Source organism: Oncorhynchus keta, chromosome 9 (assembly GCF_023373465.1).
Source record: "Oncorhynchus keta strain PuntledgeMale-10-30-2019 chromosome 9, Oket_V2, whole genome shotgun sequence".
Classification (NCBI taxonomy): Eukaryota; Metazoa; Chordata; class Actinopteri; order Salmoniformes; family Salmonidae; genus Oncorhynchus; species Oncorhynchus keta.
This window is the reverse complement of record NC_068429.1, coordinates 31,710,400-31,723,306: the sequence shown is the minus strand read 5'-3', so window position 1 is coordinate 31,723,306 and position 12,907 is coordinate 31,710,400. Positions and strand designations below refer to the sequence as shown.

The 12,907-nt window shown below is 41.8% G+C and overlaps 1 long non-coding RNA gene across 2 annotated transcripts in view; it reads left to right on the top strand.

The window, feature by feature from the left end:
* Positions 1-11,963, top strand: part of LOC118387550 (uncharacterized) — a 50,396-nt gene extending 38,433 nt beyond the window's left edge. For both annotated transcript variants that reach the window (XR_004826429.2, XR_008143231.1), the window contains exon 3: positions 11,429-11,963. This is a non-coding gene — a long non-coding RNA (uncharacterized LOC118387550). The remainder of the gene's footprint in view (positions 1-11,428) is intronic.
* The last annotated feature ends 944 nt before the right edge of the window (positions 11,964-12,907 follow it).

Sequence of the window (12,907 nt, the reverse complement as noted above, 5' to 3'; positions counted from 1 at the left end):
GTGTTATGCAATAAGAAAGGAGACACCATCAACCGGTGGTAAAATAATAGCTGGAAGGGGTACTGCTTATCGTTACTCAAATCCTCCCTGACACACACTCCCGCGCACAGTCTCTCTCTCTCTCTCTCTCTCTCTCTCTCTCTCTCTCTCTCTCTCTCTCTCTCTCTCTCTCTCTCTCTCTCACACACCACACACAAATGTAGTGATCCACTCATTTCCCCTATTGTACATCTGAAATCTACCATCAGCCTGGCAGACATTGCCCGCAGGGCATATCTCTCTTCACAATGGCCAATCTCAGCCTGTAGCTAAAGAAAACCAGTTGATCTATCCATCTCCAGGGTCATCTAGGGTAGTCCCAGCCTCAGACACAATCTCCAAATCATCCGCTGCTGAAATCTATGCTGCTGTAAAGTAAGGGATTACACTGGTACTGGTTATAGGAGATCCCTCAGTACTTACTCCCTGCTCTTATATTCAGAGATGGAACAGAAATCTTTGGGAGGAGAAGATTCTTCAAAACACATGTTCATAGATGGGATTATGTGGCTAAGTTCTGTCATGTGTAGTTCTTTAAGTTTTCTTCTTACACTGATCTCTGTATTGCTTTTCTGACATCATATCTTATCCTGGGCATATCTTCTTTGTAGACATAGGTACAATATAAATATGCCATTTAGCAGACGCTTTTATCAAAATTGACTTACAGTCATTCGTGTATACATTTTACATATGGTGGTCCCAGGAATTGAACCCACTATCCTGCTGTTGCAAGCACCATGCTCTACAAATTGAGCCAAATAGGACTACATGAGTACTCAAAAGTCAACTTCAGACTTGTCACTCACAGGAACCTATTGTGCCAACCCTTCTACAGATAATACAGATGATACAGTTTGATTGGCGAATTAAATGACAACTCCTCCTTCAAGTCCGCCTCATCGATTCCCTCCCACCGCCTCCCTGACCCCCTTTTTAAAGGTGAGGTAGAAGCTCACTCTGATAAATGGCCTAGGATTGATTTGTATTTAATTAACAATTTGCCCGAGACGTTTGAAAACTCTCCCTCTCTCTCTGTGTTATTGGCCTGGTCTCTGAGGGTTGGCGAGGCACGGACAGGGAGGAGAGGGGATGCATGGGTAATTTATGGTGTGATCGATAAGTCCTGGTCTAACATCCAAGGGCTGGGATAAGAGGGCCGGGAGGACTGTCAGGGTCTACACACTGAAGGGAGTGTGAATGGAGAGATGAGAGAGGGAGAGGAAAAGGGATGGAGGGCATGTATATTTGGGATGAAGAAAGTGCACATTAAAATGGAACAGGAAGAGAGACAAAGGAAAGTTCACTAGGGGAAAGAGGAGAGTTGGGAGAAAGAATGAATTGTGTGAATGGAGGATCGGCAGAGTTTGTGGAAGGTAAAGGGGGATGGAGAAAGTGAGGAATGAAGAAAAGAGCCATTCTGATGATGTGAGAGGCAGGGAGAGGGATGAGTGTGAGACAGAGAAAGAGGGAATTTACATCAGAGGAAGCGGGAGAGACCAGATGAGGATGGTGGGAGAGGAAACGAGAAGAGAAGAATAAATGATGAATGGGACTGGGAGAAAAAGAGAGTTGAGAGAATAATACTGTTGTAATCTAGGAAACCATATGCTTACCAAATATCATGCTTATTAGCATACACAGCACAAGAGAGCCTCACTCACACTGCCATTGAAGACAAGTCAGGTGACTGCAAAGCATATAGACCTGGCTATCTGGTAACACTCTCAAATCAATGACTACTTGTGTATCCAGTCTAGCAAGTTAATCTCTGAGAGACTGAGAACCATTTGTGTTCAATCCCAATACAATGATGTCAACAAGCTAGCGTAGTTGAAGCATTCATACATATTTATCTACTATATGATTTACCTGCCATCATCCCTCCTGTTATACAGTGTTATTCTGTGACGTCCCCAATAGGGGGCAATAGTGGGTTTGGGTACTAGTATCCCCATCCCCATTACTGCACTCCTCCAGAGAGCATCCTCTGTGCAAAGATGGATGGCACAACCGTCTCTCTCCAAATGGACAAACTAAACACCTTTAGGGGCCAACCTGTACAAACCTATATATCGCCTTCTGCGCGCTGTAAAATGAACGTCTCATTATGGTAAAATCTCCTTAAGAGAGAAGAGACGCCTGTAAAATTAATGCACTTCAAGACACAGACACACAGTGACATATCCTCCATCGAAGAGGCCCATAACAGGTTTACGCACACGCCGAGTAATAAGGCGAACCGTTTATGCGGCAGAACTTGGGCCAAGGTGAGAACAAAAACATTAGTCATAGGCAGCACTCACCCCGTAGATCGCCGGTCGCTGGTTCCTGACCCATTTTGCGGATGCCTCCTTCAAATGGGGCCCTGAGCAGGCACGGTTTGGGACGACACCGCACCTTTTACTACCAGCCCATAAAAGTGTTTTATATCATACCTTGTAATGTAGCACATTAAGGTTGCTGTTGTTCTTGCAAGGTCATTTTTCCTCCCTTCCTCCCTCCCTCGAACAAACCCCCCTCTCGTCTTGCTGGATGGGACATACTTAGAATGCTGTGACACTGTGATGTTATTACTTATAAAGAGATGAGCATGGAGAAAATATACACACGTATGAATAACTATGAGGACTATCTATAGTATCAGACGCAGATGTCCTGTGTTGAACAGCCACATAGTAGCCATTGGTTAGTGGATCTGTGTGTGTGTGCTTATGTCTTTGGTTTTACTTCTAGCTAACCTCCACCATTCGAGTTTAGCTAAGGATTAGCACTCTATCCACAGTAGACCTAGTTCTCCTACCTTTTTTTATTCATAGCTTTTCATAATTCATATTTCTGCTTTTCTCGTCTTCATACTTTTTTTTATTATTCCTCTCTTCAATATTAAGTCCCAGGGTTTTTCTCCTAATCCCGTCAGTCAATCCAGCCCCCCACCCTTCCGTTCTGTCGAGCAGTAATAAAAGAAATACATAATCCAGTGTTGAAAAATATGAGATTTGCTTGTTGGAATGCAGCGGCACAGATTGGATTACGGGTGGCCTTGGCCTGGTCTGGTTTGTCTGGTGAGGCGGTGGGCAGGGGATTTACCGTTATTTATGACTGCCCGGATCTGAGATGATGGGACTGGAAAACCTGACGTTTTTTTCTCTCTCTTTTTTCCCTCCTTTTTATTTTTACTGCGCCACACTCATTTCTTTAATACCTTCTAAAATGTAAATCCGTAGCAGACACATACATCCCGGACAATGCGCCCGATATGAATTTTATGTAAAACGTACCCATAACTCTAGCCCATGATGGAACATATGACTCCTTGAAATTTCATTAAGTAAAAGGGTTGCGTGTTTGTGGGAGAGAGTGGGGGTTGTTGGGAAGACATAGGGAGGTCTTATTAGCAAAGGTTTGTGTATGCATGCGTGTTTGTGGGGGGGATGTCTGCATGCGACTGTGCATGTGCGTGTGTGTCTGTGTGTCAAGAATGAAGTAAGGAGGGGGATAGCATCAAGATCAGTGAAATACAAAGAGGACCATCATATTAACTAAAGGGGAGAGCCTTTTACCAACATTAGAATAATCCAAGCAAGGGTAGTAGCCTAGCATAGGGGTCTCGGCTTAGATTTAACATGCACTAATGCAGGTGACCAATCTGAATACAGGACTGAATAAATAAGGACAATCTCCATAATTATAATATTTAAGAAAAGCAGAAAGGGGACTGAGTGACCTTGGTCTGATCCTCAATCAACCTTAATAATAAAACACACAGAGAGTGGATGGGTGGAAGGTATACTCCTATGTGTTAGGCTGTGGGCTGTACTGTACCAGATGTATCTAATGTTAAATTGTGACAATCCATGCATCTACTGTATCTGTTCTTCTATGCTGAAAATGTCCATGTCTGCAAACATTTGTTGTTCATGTTCAGTGTCTTATTGATACCCACTACCCAGTCATGTGAATTCCCCATGTAAGGCTGGAAGCCATATGTTCCTCCATGAAGGTGTGTGTGCATATGTGTGTGTATAGCACTGTGCGTGTGTGTATCAATGTGAGAGAGTGTATAATGTGTGTTTTATACAGTATGTGTGTTGCTGTGAGCATGTGAACATGTGTGTATGTCTCTGTGTGTGTCTGACACCATGTTGGGGTGGTTGCCTCTCATTCTATTAGTAGACGAGTGGGACTGTGCCTCTCTGTCTCCCCCTCTCCCTCCAAGGCCCTGCATGCATTTGACTTAAAGCTGCTGTTTGATGATGTCCACTGAGCCGTCCATTGGGCCATCTGCCCATTGAACTTGGAAGTGGCCCAGAAGAATTAGTCTTTGAAAGGCTGCTTGGATTGGAAGATCAAATAGCCTCTTCAGTCCAGTGACAGACAGGTCCACTGTCACCACACAGAGTAGAACAAACACATATAAGTCCTAAAATAGTTTCGTTTGGTTTTCTGGCCAATACTATTTATATGTAGATTTCTGAACTGAGCATGACACTTTTTTAATTACCTTTTGAAATGATCCCAATTCACTTTTGGAATTCACATTTTTGCTACATGTTATATGAATATTAGTGAGAGGTGTAAAAATGTCAAGATCATAAGACAATATGCAGCACGTGGGATTCAAGGATTTGTCTTGAATAAATACTGTAAGTGTTGGAATGTGGACAGGATAATGGGCATAATTGAATGCAGAATATGAAGTAAAGATATGGACACACACACACACACACACACACACACACACACACACACACACACACACACACACACACACACACACACACACACACACACACACACACACACACACACACACACACACACACACACACACACACACCTATTCTATTAATAAGGAGGCTGCCAATCCATAATGTGGAAATCATGCTCCAGTGGGCGAGGAGGGAGTGTGTATGTGTGATGGTGGTGGGGGGGGGGGCAAGGGGCCCAGACACTCCAGTCTATTGGATTGAGATTCATTCGCTATTTAAGGGTCAGAGATCGGGCCATGGGCGCTGTGGAGCCTCTCTGATCGATACCAACGCCACACACCCTGCCTGATCTGGGCATTTCGTCACCGTAAATCCACTGCTTGCTTTTTCTCCTCCTCCTCCGCCTGCTCTTTTTTTCTCTAAACTCAGTCATTTATAAGAAGAGATGGAGTCAACCGGGACCATTTTGTAAGATCTCAATACATTTTAAAAAATCAAATCAAATCAAATTGTATTAGTCACATGCGCCAAATACAACAGGTGTAGACTTTAGAGTGAATACTTACTTACGAGCCCCTAACCAACAATGCAGTTTTAAAAAATATGGATAAGAATAGGAAATAAAAGTAACAAGTAATTAAAGAGCAGCAGTAAAATAACAATAGCGAGACTATATACAGGGGGGGTACCAGTACAGGATCAATGTGCGGGGGCACCGGTTAGTTGAGGTAATATGTACATGTGGGTAGAGTTATTAAAGTGACTATGCATAGATGATAACAACAGAGAGTAGCAGCAGTGTAAAAGAGGGGAAGGGGGTGCAATGCAAATAGTCTGGGTAGTCATTTGATTAGGTTTTCATGAGTCTTATGGCTTGGGGGTAGAAGCTGTTTAGAAGCTGCAGGGGCAGTATTGAGTAGCTTAGATGAAAGGAGCCCAGAGGTGCCCAGAGTAAACGGCCTGCTCCTCAGTCCCAGTTGCTAATATATGCATATTATTATTATTGGATAGAAAACACTGAAGTTTCTAAAACTGTTTGAATGATGTATGTGAGTATAACAGAACTCATATGGCAGGCAAAAACCTGAGAAGAAATCCAAACAGGAAGTGGGAAATCTGAGGTTGGTCGATTTTCAACCCAGCCCCTATTGAATACACAGTGGGAAATTGGTTATGCTGCACTTCATAAGGTTTACACTAGATGTCAACCGTCTTTAGAAACTTCTTTCAGGCTTCTACTCTGAAGTGGAACCGGATGAGAGAAGAATGAGTCAGGTGTCTGGCAGAGTGCCACAGGATCTGAGGCGCGGTCACAAGAGAGTTAGCTCTCGTTCCATTGCTGTTCTACAGACATAGGAATTCTCCGGTTGGAAAAATTATTGACGTTTTATGTTAAAAACATCCTAAAGATTGATTCCATACATCATTTGACATGTTTCTACGGACAGGAACGGAACTTTTTGACATTTCGTCTGCAACTAGGGAATGCGCTTCATGACTTTGGATTTGTTTACCAAACACCTAACAAAAATAGCTCTTTGGACATAAATGATGGACATTATCGAACTAAATCAAACATTTAATGTGAACTGGGATTCCTGGGAGTGCATTCTGATGAAGATCATCAATGGTAAGTGAATATTTATAATGCTATTTCTGACTTCTATTGACTACCCAATATGGCAGATATCTTTTTGGCTGCTTTGTTGTCTGAAAGCTATACTCAGATTATTGCATGGTTTGCTTTTCCCGTAATTTAAAAAAAAATCTGACACAGTGGTTGCATTCAGGAGAAGTGTATATATATTTCCATGTCTAACAATTGTATTTTCATCAACATTTATAATGAGTATTTCTGTAAATTGTTGTGGCTCTGCAATATCCCTGAATGTTGTTGGAACTAGTGAACGTAACACGCCAATGTATACTGAGATTGTTTTATATAAATATGCACTTTATCGAACAAAACATATATGTATTGTGTAACATGAAGTCATATGAGTGTCATCTGATGAAGATCATCAAAGGTTAGTGATTCATTTTTATCTCTATTTGTGTTTTTTGTGACTCCTCTCTTTGGCTGGAAAAATGGCTGAATTTTTCTGTGACTTGGTGGTGACCTAACATAATCGTTTGTGGTGCTTTCGCTGTAAAGCCTATTTGAAATCGGACATTTTGGTGGGATTAACAAGATTACCTTTAAAATTGTTTGTCATGTATGTTTGAGGAAATGTAATTATGAGATTTCTGTTGTTTGAATTTGGCGCTCGGCACTTTCACTGGCTGTTGTCATATCAATCCCGTTAACGGGATTGCAGCCGTAAGAAGTTTTAACATGCTGATAGAAATTTGGGAAAAAGGTTTTAAGTTTCCCTACATTAAAGTGCCCGGCTACTAGGAGCACCACCTCTGGATGAGCGTTTTCTTGTTTACTTATGGCAGAATACAGCTCATTCAATGCTGTCGTAGTGCCAGTCTCTGACTGTGGTGGTATGTAAAAAGTTAAGAAAAATACAGATGAAAACTCTCTAGGTAGATAATGTGGTCTACAGCTTATAATGAGATACTCCTCCTCAGGCGAGCAATAATTTGAGACTTCCTTAGATATCGTGCACTAGCTGTTATTTACAAAAATACTTACCAGACGCCGTTGTTCTATCCTGCCGGTACAGCCTATAACCAACCAACCAGTATGTTGATAGTGTCGTTATTCAGCCACGACTCCGTGAAGCATAAGATATTGCAGTTTTGAATGTCCCGTTGGTAGTTTAATCTTGCATCATCTATTTTCTTCTCCAAAGATTGCACGTTTGCTAGAAGAATGGAAGGAAGTGGGGGTTTATTCGATTGCTTACGAATTCTCAGAAGGCAGCCCGCCTGTTGGCCCCTTTTTCTCTGCCTCCTCTTCATGTAAATCACGGGGATCTGGGCCTGTTCCCGAGAAAGTAGTATATCGTTCGCATCGGGGTTGTCAGACTCGTTAAAGGTGAAAAAGTTTTCTGCCAGTCCGTGGTGAGTAATCGCAGTCCTTATGTCCAGAGGTTATTTTCGGTCATAAGAGACGATAGCTGCAACATTATGTACAAAAAATAAATCACAAAGAACGCAAATAAACTAACAAAAAAACACAATCCGTTGGGGACCCGTAAAATGTCTGCCTTCTTCCCCTGGCGTCATCTTTCACCCATTTAATATATCTGAGGACAGCTGTTGAATGTTGGATGGCCAGTGCTGGGCTTATCTTGGAGCAACAAGATCTCATAGTTTCCCTTCGAAATTTGAAGTATTAAGGATGAACATTCTATTTTCTGCGCATTCATTCTGCGTGGTTACAGGGTTAAAACAGAAATCATACCAGACCTCATACCATCAAGTATCATCAAGAATTCTCCCGGCTTGCTAGAGCATTGTGAACTGCCGTAGTGCAGTGTTTTGAGCAGCATTTTTCTATTTTTGTGTCGGCGCCGAGGAAGGCCTTCAGAAAGTATTCATACCCCTTGACTTATTCCACATTGTATTAAGATACAGCCTGACTAAAAAATGTATTAAATTGTTTTGTTTTTCTCTCACCCATCTCCACCCAATACCCCATAATGACAAAGTGAAAACATGTCTTAAAAAATCTTTCCAAAACATGGCCACTCAGAAACATTCACTGTCTTCTTTGTAAGGAACTCCTGTGTAGATTTGGCATTGTGTTTTAGGTTATTTTCCTGCTGAAAGGTGAATTCATCTCCCAGTGTCTGGTGGAAAGCTGACAGAACCAGGTTTTCCTCTAGGATTTTGTCTGTGCTTTGCTCCACTCCGTTTATTATTTTATCCTGGAAAACTCTCCAGTCCTTTTTTACCCATCCACCAATAGGTTCCTTTCTTTGCGAGGCATTGGAAAACTTCCCTGGTCTTTGTGGTTGAATCTGGGTTTGAAATTCAATACTCGACTGAGGGAGCTCACAGATGGGGTACAGAGATGAGGTAGTCATTAAAAAATCATTTAAAACCCTATTATTGCACACAGAGTGAGTCCCTGGAACTTGTTAAATGTCCAAATGTTCGACTTCATAGTCATCATCTCCAGAAACCACCCCAACATCAATTTATGTAAAAATTGCACGTTTCTATGTTTTGTAGTAAAAAATATTGAGGAAGATGAGTGCTTCCAATGACGACATCGGATTGCATGTGTAATTTTAAACAATTATGAGTTGGCATGCTTATTGCCTACAAATGGATTGATGATGTCATTGGAAACACTTATCTTACTCTATATTATTTACTACAATACATAGCAACGTGCCATTTTCGCATATGTTGATGTTGGGGTGGTGCGGTGTGGGAGATGATGAATTGGAAGTTGAACATTTGAAACATTTGAAAAAGTTTTTACTCCTGAACTTATTTAGGCTTGCCGTAAAAAAGGAGTTGAATACTTATTGACTCGAGACATTTCAGCTTTTCATTTTTTATTAATTAGGAAAAAAATAAGAAAAACACAATACCCCATATTGTCAAAGGGGAATTATGTGTGTAGGCCAGTGACAAAAAAAATCTAAATTTAATCTGTTTAAAATTCAGGCTGTAAGTCTATTTCTTGTGATCAGGCTGCTTGGAGACCTTGCCTTGGAACGTTTGAGCTTGAAGGAAACCTGTAATTTTATTCCTATTACATTTATTTATTTTTTATTCTTGACACCAGATATCATTGTATATTTTTTGAAATGTGGATACATATGGTATCCTCAAACATATCTGACTGTGTGTTTTGAATTAGGAGATGTTGCTTGCTTCTCTCAAACCCTTCTCTTACTCTTAGGATCAGAGGTGTGTTTTTGTCCCCTTCACATGAATATATATCTCTATCTCTGTAGTGGCCTCCCTCTCACCCTCTCTTTGGCACGCACGCACGCACGCACGCACGCACGCACGCACGCACACACACACACACACACACACACACACACACACACACCTTCCTCATTGTCCTTCACATACCCTTCAGCTCCTCCTCATTTCCATACGGAATGCAAACAAGGTGTCCTCGACACCACGCTCCCCCCTACCTCTCCTCCTCTACATGCTCCCTCCATCCCTCCTTCCTTCCCTTCATCCCCCCATCTTCAGCTTGACAGTGGCAGGCATCAGACAGCACAGGTTTCTTCTGACTGCTTGCCTGTCTGCCTGCCTGACCTGATATATTGTAGTAGGATGAGATTTCGATGAACACCAAGGTCTGGGACGACGCATTTATTCAATCCACTCACTTATTATGGATATAAATTATTTGGATTGGGACTGAACCTTGAACCCTTACCCTGAAAGCGAATGTATATGTTTACAATTTTTTTTCTCTACTACCCCTCTATCTTCATCCCTTGCTCCCTGGCCTGGCGTGCATGCCGCTGGTCCATTAGGCGGATGAGATGGACACCGTCACTCTGCATATGCAATATTCACAGACACAATTTCAATATGGAGAGAAAATTAAATATTTTCTTCTCCATGCACTGTTCCTGGACAAGTGGGTTAATATGGGACTATTTATGTTGCTGTGTTTATGGGGTGAATGACCTTTTCTAGAAGTCCCAAATATAGGAGAAGAGGGGGGGGGGGGGGGGGTTAAGTAACGTAACACCTCTAAGGGGAACATTTATGGTCTGTGACAGGATGAACACAAACAATGGTGTCCCACTGCTCCCTATGTGTTAAGTTTCAAAGTGTCAAGTGCGAAGTTTTACTTGGGACTTGGGGCTTTACAGATATTAATTTCACTACGAGGATAACGGCCTGTTGAAATATGTCCTTAGAGATATAACATCCTATTGTTATCAAAGGTCAGGCTCGTTTTTTACTTTCAGTATGTTGTATTATCAGAGGGGGGTGATAGTCATAGTTACACGTCATGTCCCGTAAGGCCACATAAACCTCTCTCTGTACCTTTTCAGATATTAATTTTGTTCCCTAAAGCTGAAAATCTTCCTCTTTGCCCCCTGATCCTCCACGGAACAAAATGATAAAATCATAGAGAGCATGATGAGATTGCTGCTCTATTATTAATCTTCAATAAATACATCTTGACCCAGGGATTAACTCCGCCCCCTCCTCCTCCATCCTCCCCCCATTCCTCTAGAGACAACGCAATCTGATCATGCTGACATGAATTATGAAAAAACAATGGATTGGGGGAACAAATGTTCCAACCTGGATTGAGTGTTGGGACTAGTGGTGTCTTTGAAGCCTTGGTGTGTCTGTAATACTTCTGCTCTGGAAAAAATGTAATCAAGGGAATACTAGTACTTTGGCGTCTTTCCCTTGTGTGGGTGTTGATATAGTATTAATAGCACTTTTATTGCATACATTTTTTTTCCGCCAAAACCCCAAATATAAACAACAGTCAAGGATGCTAGTGAAATGGAATAAGACAACATTTTGCATGATGTAATTAACTCCAAGGTAAAAAAAAAAAAGAAAGGAAAAGGGTTTACCAGATACGTTGTAGATACAGGTAGTTACAAAATCTACCAAAAGTTTATTCTGGTTTCTTACAATTCATACAGTATTACTCCTCCAGAAACGATTCAAATCTCAAGTAATTCAAATAGCATTCGGAAATGATCAGTCACCTCGCCATGTCACCTATGTATCCATCTAGCATGTTAATGATGTCCCCCTGTCTCCTCTAGCCTAATGAGAGAAGACCTGGGTCCTGCCTGCTGCCGCTGGCCTCATCGATTACCTGTCCCCCCGCCACAACATGCTACTAATGAATATGCTGCAAGTTGGAAACACAGACAATGGCTTTGCTAAAAAACTGTTTGCTTATGTTCACTAGGAAAGCTCTGATGACTGTGATGGAATATACTGTAAATGGATTATGAACATGTATTTTGTTGCTCGGCTTGAATATCTATACAAATGAAAGGACTTCCATAGTTTGGTTGGAGTGTTCAGTGGTGTGGTATTGCACTTACATTCCACCCTAGCCAAGATATGTGGTTATAACTGCCAAAACTCATTGAATGGAAACTTGAAAATTAAATATAAAACATATATTCCTGTTTCTAGAACAAGCTGTTAGCTGTATAAATGAGGTTTTAGGAATATCTTAGCCAAACATTAGGTGGTGAAACCAAGACTAATTCCAGGTTTGGAGTAAGGTTTTTTGTAATTTCATGGATAAAATTGATTGAATATGTTTTTGAAATAAACTGTAAACTCATTGTAAAATGTACAGAAGGCCTGGTGATGTTATGCTCAGAAATATTATTTGAACTATTTAAACTTCTAAAAAAATATATATATGTGAAAAATTACAAAAATTGGATCACACAAAAGAGGCCTGGGTGGTAGAGACCTAATCCTTCACAATGCATAAGGGATGGACAATAACCATTCTCAGAAAAACAGATTCACGTAATCTTGTTTTCATTTCAATGCTGGCACCTATCCTCACTGTCTTCCAGGATAACACTGTGTTTATCCCCTTCAACAGCCTGCGGTCAACAAGAAACTGGCCTCTTAGGAGAGGGAGGGTCGGGTTATGGTGGAATGGGGGGCTGAAAAATAAGAGTCTTAAACTGCTTTAACACTCCAAAGCCCTGTAAAGCCATATTTAAATTAAATACTAACGAGCGTACACAGGGGTGTCAGCTGAGCCCATGCCCCTTGGGCCCCACCCCGGCACCCCAACTTGCTTTCTCGGCCTCGGAGGACACATGCGTGGGCAGGAGTGCTCAGACCTCCCCTTCCCTTCTCCCCTCCTCTTCTCCAGAGCAACAATCCCACTAAGTGATTTATTACCTCCTTCAGTCAGATATCAGGCTGATACTAGGCTTGGAAAGCCTCTTTTGTTCCTGGACTGAGACACTCTACCACCCACCAAAGACGTGCTGCTGCTCACTTATACCAAACAATGTGATTCCCCTGTTGTCAACATGTCGCTGCTTCAGTCCCTCTGCTACAGGAGGAATGTGTAATCTATGCAGATCAATATACTGTCAGCTGTGTGCTGGGCGACGTGCTCTCTTTTTCTCTTTCTCTTGTTCTCTCTTTTTCTCCCTCACTTCCTTTTTTTCTGCATATACTGTATCTCCCTTTTTCCTGCCCCCATTTTCCTCTCTCGTCTCTCTTCAACCATTCCTCTCCCTCCCCTCCCCTCCCCT